Genomic DNA, 13624 nt, shown 5'->3' with positions numbered 1-13624 from the left:
CGAACAGTCTAGAATTTGATTTCTCGATAGATTTGAGCCACTTTTGTGCGTGATAGTCCGTTATTACAGTGAACTTAGTATTATATAAATAATGGTCCCTCGCCTCTACAATTACCAAGCTCTATTATGTGACAGTTGGTTTGGTAAGGGCAATAATTTTCTAGAAAAATATCCTATTGGGGGAATTTTCCATCTTTTTGTTTTTGTATCAGTACTCTTCCTATCTCCACTTTCCTTATATCAGTACAAAAGTTGCATTCTTTCCTTGGGTCGTATATCGAAAGTATTGGGCCAAACATGAAATGAGTTTTGACAACTTCGAACGGATTTTGACAATTTTCTGTCCACATAAATTCCGAATTTTTCTTAAGCAGTTGATGTAGGGAAGATTACAATTTCGATGTATCACTTTTCCGAAGTATTTTTGTAATTGTTTTACAATTTAAGAAAGAGAATTCCTGTATTGTATTATTATTTAATGATATTAATTTATTTTTAGAAATAACGTGGACCAAGTATTTACATTTACTTAGTTTTAACTTCATTTTTTCTTTTTCGAGGACATTTAATACAATTAAAGATATACAGTACCAAATGTTGACCATAAGGTTTAGTATGTATCAGAATATCGTCTAGATATATAATTGTAATTTAACTCATGCAAATTATATTTATCCAATAAAGTATATATTACACATTGCAATATGGCAGGAGAATTTTGAAATCCGAAGGACATCGTGTAATTAGTAATCGTGACAAAGAAGGTTTAATGGGTACCTTTCGGGTTAATCTTCTGATTACTGAGATTTTTAGGGTCTTTAATTTATGGTATATTATTCGTTAGCTCAATGTTACTCTATTCTAGTTCTAAACATCCAATATCAAATTTTTTCGTGGAAAACACATTATGAAATCTGTCTTGAAGTTGAACTAACTGTTTGTTTTCGTTTCTGTTCACTTTATCTCGAATATATGTTTGATCTTTTCTCTCATTGACTAGTTCTAGTAAAGAGACATTTATTTGGTCTTGTTGATTTATAATTTTTCTCTGGTTGTGCTTAATTCGTATTGATGTCCTATATTATCTCTTCTTATCTCAAAAGACACTTTGAAATACTCTCTATATATTGTTTTATCTATACTTAAGTTAAAAAGCTTTAGTAAATCTAGGCCCAATAGGAATGAGTCGCTACATCTCTCTAATGCCAACAGTTTTAACCGATTCGTTATGGTTAAGTTTAACTTGACTTGACCCAAATACGTAATGGTGGTTTTTCTTTTGTTTTTTCTGTTTCTTATTTGAAAATCTTTTTGTTTAATTCATTTGTAATGCGTGCGTTTATAATAGAAACATTCCTTCCACTGTCGTAGATTCCTTGCAAAATCAGACATAATAAGCGGGGTTTGCTTGGGTCAGTTCTCTAGTTTAGGATGATATTTTAATTCTTTCACACGCATTCATATCGAAATAGTCTCTTCTTTTGGTTGCATTTGTGGTATTTATTGATTTATTGAATAAACCATCTTCGTTTTGACATTTAAAACTTCAATGATATCTGCTTTTATAATCCATTTTCTCCCAGATACGACAAGGATATGGTGGTTTCCTCTGAGCTTAGAAGTTTCAGGTTAAAACGGTCGATGGTATTATATCTATTCGTCTTCCTACATTTAAGGTTATCCTGTGTCGATGTACTGATTTCATAAAATGCGAACAGGAAGTGGGTTTAATTGCAATAAAATATTCGTATAGATTCGAAGATAGTCCCTTATATCATCATGGATAAAATTTGCTCTTCTACTAGTTCAGCTAGTTATTTACCTAGCCATCTTTCATCCTGAAAGTAAACTTTCATATCCAACATAAGTATTTTGCCATCTTAATTCTACTCAAAATTTATCTATCATCTTTAATCGTTTTATAAAATTTTCGATATGTACAGTACATTATTATTGTTTCACGTAAAATATCATAATTTGGGCTTATTCTGATTTCCATTTTCTCTTCTCTCAAATCTACTTCTGCGTTCTCTGCAATCTTTATTGCAGGGCCCCCATTTATGTATTTTGCCTCAAGCTCCTGCTACCCCTATATATATAAAACACCATGTTATATGACTCCATATTATATGACTATAAAACATCACATTCAGTAGTATATCTTGTAGTGATGATTTGTTGTAGTGTTGAAGTGATTAAAAACATAGAGGAAGACATTATATTGATATAAGATGCTGCAATGATTAATTATATGTTTTCTTATTTAAATCCACTTAGAAATATAATTCTGCGGCTGCATAATTATCAGATCAGTATATACTTTAATAAGATAAAATGTATGTAACTCAGTGCGCTTCAAATTGAATAAATATTTATGATTTTAAATATTTTTTTAAAATTAGTTTTATATAGGCTATTATATATAAGGCAAAATAAAATAAATAAATATATTTTTTAATATTAAAGCTGTGCAGAGATCATCTGTTTATTATAAAACGTATTCAGTAAAAATATAAATTAAATTATTATCAATTTAATCTGGACACATACAAAACAAAATTGATATAAAGTTAAGTAATTTGATAATAACAACACAAATCAGATTTCATACTCTTATATCTGTTAAATGTCTGCAATTAAATCCCTTGAAAGTATAGACCAAGCTTTTGTCTAACAGGATATACTCTTAAAGAAAACTTGTAAATTATACTGATTTTTTTTCATACAAATATAAAAAGATGAGGAATTTAATTTTTAAAATTCTTTTTGCTATCTCCTAGACTATTACTTATTAGATTTAATCTACAACAAATCTTTCTAGAATGAATTTTTGGCAAGAGAAACTTCGAATAGCTGGATTAGATGGCATTTTAAAGCTACCGAATTCACTTTAAAAGCTCTTTGAAAATGGATAAAACTTCTTTAAACTCGTATAAGATATTCGAGAAAGTTTCGTCATCCATCTCTGTATTTTCAGCCGATAAGTAAAAGTTAAATAATGAATTATCTATAATTTATTTATAAATAAATTATGAATCACTTTAAATATTTCGAGTTAATTTGGAAGTTTTTTAAAATTAATCAAAATTTTTGGCATCAACAAGTGAAGTACAATTGAATAGCATGAATAAAAACATAATTGACTATATAAGCTGCAGGTTACTCAAAGGGGTAGTAGAAGGCAGGAGACAAAAATTCATTTTAAAATGAAAAAATCATAACAAATATATGCACTAAAAAGGGGGTTCAGAAATGTTTTGGAAACACTGAGTTATACACAACTTAACTACGCATAGCCCTTTCAAAACCGCTTAAGCTCTCGAGTCTAAATAAATACAAAGGTATAATCAATTACAATAAGACGTCAAAAATAAAACTAGCAAAATGTTATTTTATACGATTTTCAATCTTTTAAAATACTCTAAAACGTGACACTCTTTTACTTTACGATACTCGATACTTTACTAGAATATAACGACTAAACTATAAATCAAAAGAGAACTTCGTTATAGCTTAGGATAGTTTGAAAAACTCGTGAGTTTTAGTTTTAAAAAAAACCTTCTGTGTTTACGATTATTATAAAAATACACTCATTAATAAAACATGTAGCACTAGACTTTATAAAACGTAAATAATTATAAAAATAATTTAAATTCTGTAAAAGATAGAAACTGAAGAAATCATTTTAAGTATTCGTGATTAATAAAAATTCTTCCATTGAAACAAAATTATTGAGTTTATTCCAATTATAACAATATTATATATTATTTAAAATTGAAATTAATTAATTGGTTAATTAAAGAAAGAAATTTACTTCAGTATTAAATACAAAAGTACTATACTTTCAATATAATGCTTCACTAAGATCCGATCATTTAAAATTATTGACGGAAACCGTTTATATATTTGTGGAAATTTTTAAATAAATAAAATTTTATTAAGAACAGCTTTGAAAAGCATCTTGTCTTTTATTATAAACATTATCTTTTTTTTTTCAGAACAAACCTCTCGACTTAGAAGACAGTGTCAAGTGCATATTGTAGTTTTCATTATTCTTTTAAAAAGTGGCGTGAAAATAAAATGAAAGAGCTACGTATAACAATTTATCAAACTGCATCATATTTTCATATATTGCCAGCAACGATAGTTTTGACAGACGTTTTAAAAACTTCTATAATTATCCGCAAGTCAAACACTCCAACGTGTCATCAATCAAAATATTTTTCCCCATTTTTAAAACAGTAAAAAAAAATAAAAAATTTAAATGCTGCAGGGAAACCACGAAATATTTTTAAAGGAATAAAAATTCGTACAATAATATTTTAGCTCGGGGATAAAATGCATTATTCTTTTATTATATTTGAAGTATCAATAAATTTAAATTCTTTAGAGATTTATTCTCCGTTTTTGAAGTTAATGATTGCTTAAACTTTAAATAAAAATTTAAAAAATTAAATCGTACTGAAAACAAACAAAATATAAAGAAAATTAACTTAAAAAAAATCTCTTCTAATTTTAGTTTTAAATTATCTGATAAAGTTTATCGAATAATTAAGAACAGTCACATTAAGGTGACGTGAATTTTAAGTGTATTTCATATATTTATATATATTTATAAATAATATATAATTATTGTTTTTGGAAATATATGAAGGTATTAAATGTGTTGCACAAATATTTAAACTAAATATTTTTATCAATGTTTTATGGAATCCATATTTATAGGCTTGTGATGGGATTAAGAAACTGGGTGGTCTTCATTTTAATTAGACGATAACGTTAACATTTAGGAAAGGATTCAATTAGGAGATGATAACGTTTCATTATATTCCTCTTAGTTTCGTTTAAAACATTTTCCAGATGTTTATATTATCGCGTGTATTGTGAATTGAATTAATGATATGAAGTCTGCTTGAAATATCAAATGTATGGTTGAAAAATAAAAATTAGTGTTTAATTTTTTTCGATTTAAAAAACAATTCATTGTAAGAAAATGTTTTTAATAATCGGCAAAAATATTGTTATAATTGTATTATTACTAATAAAAAGTAACAATATAATTTTAAAACATTAGGGATGTCCTCATCCCTTTAGATCTCTGCGCGCACACGCACACACACACAAATGTGTCTCTAATAATTCACTGTCTTTTCAGATAAATGTGTCTGGTGGGGTTGACCGAAGGAAAAAATATATATATATAATCTAAAGCAAAATTCGAATTTCATTCTTTTAACGATTCCATTCTACCCCATGAGGACCAACTCAATTCGAAAGAAACCTGTCCAATTGACAAAATTCAAACCAACCGTAAAGCCCATTGTGTGATACACAAATCTAAATTTCTCCTGGTGAAAACAAGTCGTATTTCACATCTTTATCTAAGCAACTAACTTATATATGTTTTATTATATATATAGACTTTTTCTTATTTATTTTTGAATTGAATATTAAAATTTTTCAACTTTTCTTCTAACTAATCCCAGTTAAAATGCAAATATTGAATAAAATGTTGAAGAAATTTATTTCTTTTTGTGACAATAGGGCTATTATTTATAGTTACTTTTGAAACAACAAATTCAATATTTTTCAAGTTAAACTATTTATTTGATAAGATGAGACTATTGAGGACAACTTAAGTACTATTTAAGAACATTCGAATTCTTGCACAATATATATCAAATGTAACCTGACAGAATTCTTTCGTTTCGTCGAAGATTATGGTAAAGATTTATAGTTTAGTAATGCGATATATACGTTATGTTGAAAAACTTTAAAGTAGATTTTATTAATGTAAAATTATTATTGTTTACGATGCTATTTATATAAATGTTTATAACATTTAGAAAGAAAACAGAGTTTTATTATCTAATACGGTACAGTATGCCCATTTGTAACTCAGTGCTAGAGTAGATAAAACCACTGAAAGTCGTGGGTTTGCGGTTGACCAACAGGCTAGTCATGTGGAGTTTTTCGGGCTTTCGTCACATTTGAAACACCTAAATAGGAGTCAGTTTCCTGGGTGGCAACCCCCTGCGAGTTGTTTTGCCGTATACAAAACAACTTATTGCAAGACAGATCAGCAGGTCTCATATTTTTACAGGACTCTTGAGAACATTCGTTACAAATTTCTTATTCTAATTCATTCTTTATGTATTAGGAAAACATGTAAAAGGCCCTACAAATGTAATTGTCTCATGCTTCTTCCGACTTCTAAGATGCCCTGCGTATGCGTTAAATGTGCAATAATTTTAATTACTTTTAAGTCTTTCTAGCATTAATTTTAGATAAATTATGATTGGTTGAACGGTAAATGATATAATCCGAATTACAAAATCGTTAAATTAATTTTCTTGTTTGAACAACGGAAAGAATTTTTCCGTTTATCAGTTCTTATCGCGATAATTATGTTGACTATTTTTATACGATTTAATAAACTAAAAATCAAATTTTCAATAATTAGTTACGGTTTTATTTTTATTTTAATTATTCACTTCGTTCTATTTAATTACAGCTAAATTCTTAAGGTAAATTCTTCTTCAGTTGCAATTAAGAAGTACTAAAAGGTAAAATAAAACATTACAAAATTAATTATTCAATTTTATTTTAATTTAATCTTGGAAATAAGCACAAAATTCACATTTATCTATAGATTTTTATAAATATTTTTCATGTTTCGTGTGATGAAATTGGTTTTTTGTTACGCTTTATTATAATGAAGTAAAGGAAGTACACATCAGTGGAAAGGAACTATCACTACTTCTACAACGAAGAATGGATTCAGTTTATATCTGATCTTCAGATATGACTTTTTTTTTTTATCTGTAATAACAATAGCTGACGATCAATACCATCAAGAATCTCTCCAGAAAATATAGACCGTGAACAACTTAGTCTATTAATATCTTGGAAATAAAGCAGTAACTTTCTTTCCTGGCATTATTAGAAAAATTCTAGTTTTATCTAGAACACTTATTGATTAACTGAAAAATTTTTAAACATATCTATTATAACTATTTACAATCTAATGTTTATTCTAGAACTTAATTACATTTAAATTTAATTACATATTCATATCTTAGTATAAAATTTATATGAACGTTAATTATAATATTTTTAATTAATTTAAATTTCAAGATATTTAAAACATTCAACAAACATTTAGAATTAATTTTATTTTATGTTAATTTACACGTAATATACGAAACTTCTATAGGAAATATTGATGTAAACAGCTGACTTATCTTTAATATTTTTGTGTAAAAATGATTAATTTATTAAATATATTTAAACCAGGAATTCTCGATTTATTTTAAATGCAAAAATATATTAAATATAAGAACTGTTTATGCACATAAATTAGAGATAAGTTGGCGTGATAAGAAGATAAAAGTGAGAAAAGTTGGGATGATTGTTGATAAAGAGCAGTAACGTTGGCATCATGATAAGAACCGAGCTCGATAAGATTTATTATAAATTCCTCACATTAATTAAGTGTATTTAATTTAGTTAAATTTAATATTTAAGATTACTTCCAACACCAGAATCATGGCTTAATATTAAAAGCAAGAGAACAGAGAACATTATAAATTTTGATTTTCTTTCAAGTCTTATCCACGCTAGAAAAATATTTTTATGCTTAATAACCTCATAACCTTTTACTTATTTATTTAATAAATTAATATTAGTTTTAAAATTAAGTCCAATGACGTAGTATAAATATAAATTATATTTTAATTATAACTTAAAGCATTTTGGAAAATAAGTTGAGTAAAGTAAACAAGTGTGGCATTATTTTAGAGTTATAAAATTTATAATATTTATATTCTTAAAATTTTAAAGTACACAATTTAAAGTTTATTATAAATAAATATGTTAAAATTTTACTTAATTAACATCTCTATTAATGATACGATGAAATTAATAAGTAGTAATTTGATATTTATTTTTTTATGTGCTACATTTTTATTAATAATAAAATAGAATTATCTCACTTTTATAGGATATTATGCCTTAAAGGTTTATTAAAAATGTAATTTCATTTTAATAAAATTTGATTTATTAATTTATGAAAAGTTTTATAATACTCCTTAAATTAGAGTAGCCATTTTTATGTCAAATTTTAAACCTTTATTGGGGAATAAATAAGCTATAAATATTTAAAGAGAATGAATGAAAATTAACATATTTAAACATAATTAATACCTAACTTTATGTTTTTGGGATGCAGTTTTTAAATTTCGGACCTGTGCATTCCACCATTGTCTGTTTGTCCTTCGTTAACCTCGAGAATCTCTCTTCGTTATTTATGTATAAGCCCTTATATATAAGAAACTGAGCTTTTCATATCTGATCTCGATTTTCATCCATCTAACTCAGTTCTCGAGAGTATAATGGTTTATGTACGCCTATGTTATTGACTGTAACCTGCAGTCATTCAACTTCTTTACTTTAGGAACAGATAAATATTTATGGGGGCAAGATCAAGGGAATAAATAAATTGAGTAAGTGTCGTCATGTCCTTGTCAGATATTCATTAACTTAATGAGAAACAACTGATGAAAGCTGAAGGGGAAGTGCAACGACGACGTTACAAAAAATGGCTTTCAGGACTGCTTTGACAAGTAATATAGACGTTGGCAAAAATGTGTAGCTACTTTAAAGGTCATGAAAGAGTTTCTGAGTGTTGTTTAGAATTTTACAGTAATTAAGAATTAATGTCTGACAGTTTAAGACCTGTGTGAGAAGCCGGGGGTAAAGGGGAACCCTTTAGACCGCTTAGTCGGTGACAAGTGGTTAAATCCGCTCACTTTGTCGTCGGATGGCTTGATAGGAGGGTGTTGATGCATTCGAGTGGAAAGCGTGATGGGTGCGCCGATAGGGTGTTCAGAGAGACAGGTAGATCGTTTAACAATTAGCAAAAGTTTAATATAACCATAAGCGAGAATTCTACAGAATTCTACGAAATACAACTCGCGTCAGCACGTCACTCGCGAGGTTCTCGGGAAGTCGTTCCCGTTCTAACCACGTGGAGTGAGAGAGTTTACATAAGGCTAACAAAATACCTCTGAGAAAGAGATGTTGTTGTACTCGATTTCCTCTGGAAGAATATATGAGGTACTAAGGTGAGCCTTGGTTTATGTCGATAATTGGCGGGACAGGAGTCTTCTTCTAAGGGGATATTCACTCCGAAATATGGCGAGTGTGTGGCGAGGCTGGAGATGTCTGCCTTGTGGAGGTCTGCTGAGTATGGGCCGACGGGTAACTGGTGAGTAGAGCTCTTCTATGCTCTACGAAATATCCACCCCGACTCGAGTTCCATCCTCCTTTTTTATCCGATTTAGCCTGGAAAAACCCATCAGGTGATCGGATGTTTAGCGACGAATCTGCAGGTGTGCGGTCAGAGGTGAACCGTTGATGACGTTACGATGTCATTATATGGAGCTGTTATTACCATATTTGGTTTGAGACTTGTATGATTCGTCTTGTTTACTTATTCGACGCTTGGCTTTCTCCTTTAACAATAGGTTGTTTAATTTGACACTCGATTATTATAATTCTCGACCAGTTGTTGATAGTAAGTGTGATATTCAATTCATTTTCTGTGCGATGTTTTCTTAACGATCGCGATGGAAAGATAGATCTAAAAATTTCCTTAAATAGCGCAAAATCGCTCTGCAATCTTCACACGTGTCTACGTGATCAGATTTTTTAAATGTAAAATTGTATTCAAGCTACCTTTATAATCAAGACCAGACAATTTGTCCTTTCAAAGTTCTTGAATTCAAGAATTGTAAAACAGAGTTCTAGATTCAAGATTTTGAAAGCTCCAACCAATCGAGCTAAAGGATTTTGCTGATGTGCAGGAAAGAAAACATAAAAAAAATAAAATAAAATGGTTGTTAATTATGGTCTAATTTCTGAAACACGGCTTTCAGATATTATTACAAGAATAATAAAAATATGGAGTCACACAACTGGCACAAGCATTCTCATCAATGACAATAAAACAAACGACTTTGAGAACTCAATGTTCGGTTGGATATTCGAAAATTTCTTAACTCCCGAATAAAAGTGGAACAATCGACATCAACGGTGTTGATTCTTGAAACTTTGCTACTTTCTTGGCGCCATATCTAAAGTACAAAATCTGGAGGGAAGCCAAAAATGCCATCTGCAAGTACTGTCAAGTGTGGTGTAGAAAAGTTCGTCAAAGTATTGTTCATTTATTGAATTTCGAAAGTACTGTGTAACGTGTAAACAGAATATATTTTTCAAATTTTTCTGATTCTAATTTTTTTATGAAAGAGATTTAATCCTGTAAACTTTAAAATTTCTCATGCATGAAATTAAGATAACAGAAGGTTTCTGAGGTAAATTTTATTAAAAAACCTTCGGTTTGTTTTTGTTTTATAATACTGTCAATATGTTTTTTGGGTCTCGCCATTGTTAGATTAAGGATTTTAAATTTAAAAATATGTTTTATTGTAAAGGATAAATATTTTATATAGCCATTGTTTACACTTTCACTTTTTGTGTTATCTGTTGCTTGTTTCAAAATTAATTTCGTGCTTACTTTCGATTTTCTTCTGGTGTACAGCCTACTTATGTTATATTAAAACACACATTAATGATCAGAAATACCCACTTCACTTTTTAATTTTAAAACCTAATAAATTTATGAATTATAAATAACTTTAATCAAAATTACAAAATGAAAGTAAATATTTTGTGTTTTAAACATTTAGTAACAAAATAGTTCTTTATTTAAATTTTATTTGAAAAATTAGTAGGTTTGATAACAATTAAATTATTTATTTTGATGCCTTAAACATTTCATCACATTTAAATTAACTATTTGGTAATCGTGATGATTTATAAAATTTTATGAACTTATTAATATTGGTAATAATTGTTTAAGTAAGTGATTAAATTAAATTTTACGAATTGTTGAAATATATGCTATATTAAACTTAAATGAATTTAATTGCTTATCACACCTTCACATAAATTTATAAACAATTACTTCAATAAAAGCAAAATATTTTTGTGCGATTTGTTGAAAATTATTTAATACTTAAGTAAAACTATTCTTTAATCTTTTTTGTAGATTTAAGGATGAATTTGCATTAGCATCGTCCATCACTTTTCCTTCTCACAGAGGGATTGAGAATTGACGTGCTAGCTCTCCAAATTGTCCTATTTTTATTAAATTGTTTGATTGATTTAAATTATATATTTTCATCTAACTGCAATTAGTTTACATTTTTTTACTGCTAATTTCCAACTTTTCTTTAGCCTGCTTCTACTTTGCTTAGTTTCTAAGTGTCTATCCATCGACTAAATCTTTTTCTCATTTTCATGCATCTACCCACGTGTACAAGTCACCTAAATTTATTTTTCATAAAGTTTTTTTAATGTTCCTTATTCTTAAACTTCCACATAAATTCTCCTTCCTAATTCTCTCAGTTAAGACAATCCTACACAAATCTAAACTTCCTCTTTTCTAATAGTTGCATCTTTTTCTTTTACCTGAGATTTCTTTCATTCCCTAACATTCAGATCCAAACAACTTTGCAGTTGTAACAAACCGTCTTGTAAAACTTTCCTTTTAGTTTAACTTTTACTTTTATCGCAAAGAATTCACTTACATTCCGCCATTTTTTCTACCCTATACACCTCCTAATTTCTTTACTATATTTGTGTCTGCTAACTCTCCTCTACCCACTAACATTGATCCTAAGAACTTAAATTTCTACACTCTTTCTGTTTTCCGATCTTCAGTAACTAATTTGCAGTCTTTCTTCTTACTACTAAAGTTAAAGTGTATGAACTCTATTCTTTCTGCAAATCTTTAACCTTCACTCTCTAATCTATATCCTTGTCTATCTCATCTATTAACTCTTCTTTACCTTTCACTAACTAGAAATATATCAACTGCAGCAGTTTCTACCACGACTATATTCCATAACATTTCATTTAATACTAATATAAAAAAATACCTTCCCGAACCTTGCTGGACTGAATCTCTATAATCTATCTTTACTTGAGTTTCTGACTTCTTACGTATTCCTCTCATATTCTTCCCTTCCTCCGAAGCATATAGTGATACTCTCCATATGAGACTTCTAGGGGCGCTAACATAAGCTTTTTCTATATCTATGAATTCCACGTTGAAACTTCTCTATAATTTCTTTACTAACCGCAAAAATTGATTCCGTGCTCTGATCTAACGGCATAAATACAAACTGAATTCTACTTATAATCCTAATCTTATTATCTGTGATCCTGTTCCACAACTTCATTGTACGACTCATTAATTTAATTCTTCAGTAACTACCACATTCCATTACGCATTTTTTCTCTTCATTGCTCTGGCATTTGGTTCCCTATTGCTACTCTAACCTAATTAATTAATTAATTAGCCTCTTTATCTTTCACTAAACCTATCTTTTCTATATAAGTTTTTCCTCAAATTTTAAGGTAAATCTGCACTTCATAATTCAAACAAATGACTAATATTTTGTGACTTTACATAACGTTATTTAAAAATTAATGATTTTTACTACTTTCCGATAAATAATTTGTGATTTAAAAGCGATAAATTTGCATTATATGATACTTAAAATGTAGATTCGTATTAAAAAAATCTTTAATTTAATTAAATATTAAAGAATTTTAAATGAATTTTCAAAGTAAAATAAATTTAAGTTTTAATTATGTAAATACTTTGAAATGTAGATTATTACATTAATATTAAATACGCTATTACATAATTAAAAAACAAGTTAATTCTTAATATTCTACATATATACTTTTCAATAATATCGGTATTATATAATCATGAATTAAATCACATTAAAGTCGAACACAATTAATAATTAAATTACAATTTCCCTAAGTTTTTTAAATATAAATTTTGAAGAATATCTCTGGATCAAAAAAATAATTTAATAGTTGTATTTTTACACAGAATAGAATTTAAATAAATATCAGGGTCAATAAATTATACGACATCATTATATATTGCATAATAAACATTCATTTATTTTAAAATATATTATTAACGATTAACGTTAAGATTTGAAATTAATTTATGTATTTAAAGCTTAAAATTCATTTAAAAATCATTTACGTCAAATATTATAAATCATTTTCTTATGAAGGGGTTGGAATCATGTTATGCTTCAAGTAGAAGGGTTTAAATTATTGATACTTGAGATATTCCATCCATTTTTCCTCGTAAAATGCATTTCTATCTGGTGAAAAAATGAATTAAAAATTAATTTTTAATTAATTAAAACGTTATAAAATGAATATGAAAACTTTTATGATTTTATAAAAAATTACCATCGAGCCTAGGTAGGAAAAGATTTCTAAATCACATATAAATGTATATGATTAAATTTTATGCATTAATATTAAATTTTAGTTAAGTTAAACCATGTAGAATAAATTCTTTTTAATATCAAATTTCTTGAATTTAAAATTACGAACAATTCGACATCGAAAAAAATATATTTTGAAGGCCTTGAAATGTCTTGGTTAATGAACTGAGATCGCTTGTTACAAAGTAATCTCAAGCTACTTATAATGCAGTTCTATAATGTATATCATTACTGAA

Source organism: Centruroides vittatus, unplaced genomic scaffold (assembly GCF_030686945.1).
Source record: "Centruroides vittatus isolate TY-2023 unplaced genomic scaffold, ASM3068694v2 contig_962, whole genome shotgun sequence".
Taxonomy (NCBI): Eukaryota; Metazoa; Arthropoda; class Arachnida; order Scorpiones; family Buthidae; genus Centruroides; species Centruroides vittatus.
The sequence above is the reverse complement of the archived record's forward strand: the minus strand, read 5'-3'. Positions refer to the sequence as shown.